The sequence below is a fragment of the Cupressus sempervirens genome, chromosome 4 (genome assembly GCF_028749045.1).
Source record: "Cupressus sempervirens isolate cs-2001-9-10 chromosome 4, ASM2874904v1, whole genome shotgun sequence".
NCBI lineage: Eukaryota > Viridiplantae > Streptophyta > Pinopsida > Cupressales > Cupressaceae > Cupressus > Cupressus sempervirens.
In genome coordinates this window covers 206,334,170-206,334,843 of record NC_143121.1, presented here as the reverse complement: position 1 = coordinate 206,334,843, position 674 = coordinate 206,334,170, and positions in this window count along the sequence as shown.

The following is a 674-nucleotide window of genomic DNA, read 5'->3' as shown; positions in this document are numbered from 1 at the left end:
CTTAGTATTAGTATGTACATATGTAAGAATATACTAAATGAAGTATTCTTAATAAATTTAGAATAAATGTACCTATTGCATGTATATTTAAGAAATGACCCAATGATATATATTAGTAAATATATTATTAAACAATATTCATCACGATATTAGTATGGTATATATATATATATATATATATATATATATATATATATATATATATATATATATATATATATATATATATATATATATATATATATATATATATATATATATATATATATATATATATATATATATATATATATATATATATATATATATATATATATATATATATATATATATATATATATATATATATATATAAGTCTAATAAAATTATATTTAACTATGTAATTCCAAAAATTTCATATGAGCTAAAAGTGTTTTCTTGTGTTTATATAAATAATTTTAGATTCGATATCTCTTAATCTTAAAAAAGAAAAAGAATATTTTGGATTAAAATAAAAATAGGTTTTAAGGGGAGCCAAAACCCCATAAAAAAAAAAAAAAACCAAAACTAATCATTAAGTGCATAGTACCAAAAATAATGGAGCAAGTTTTACAAGGACTTGAAACTTGAGTAAAGATAAACTTAAGATTTAAAAAAATCCTCTAGGGAACACACCAAAATGATAACTAGAAAA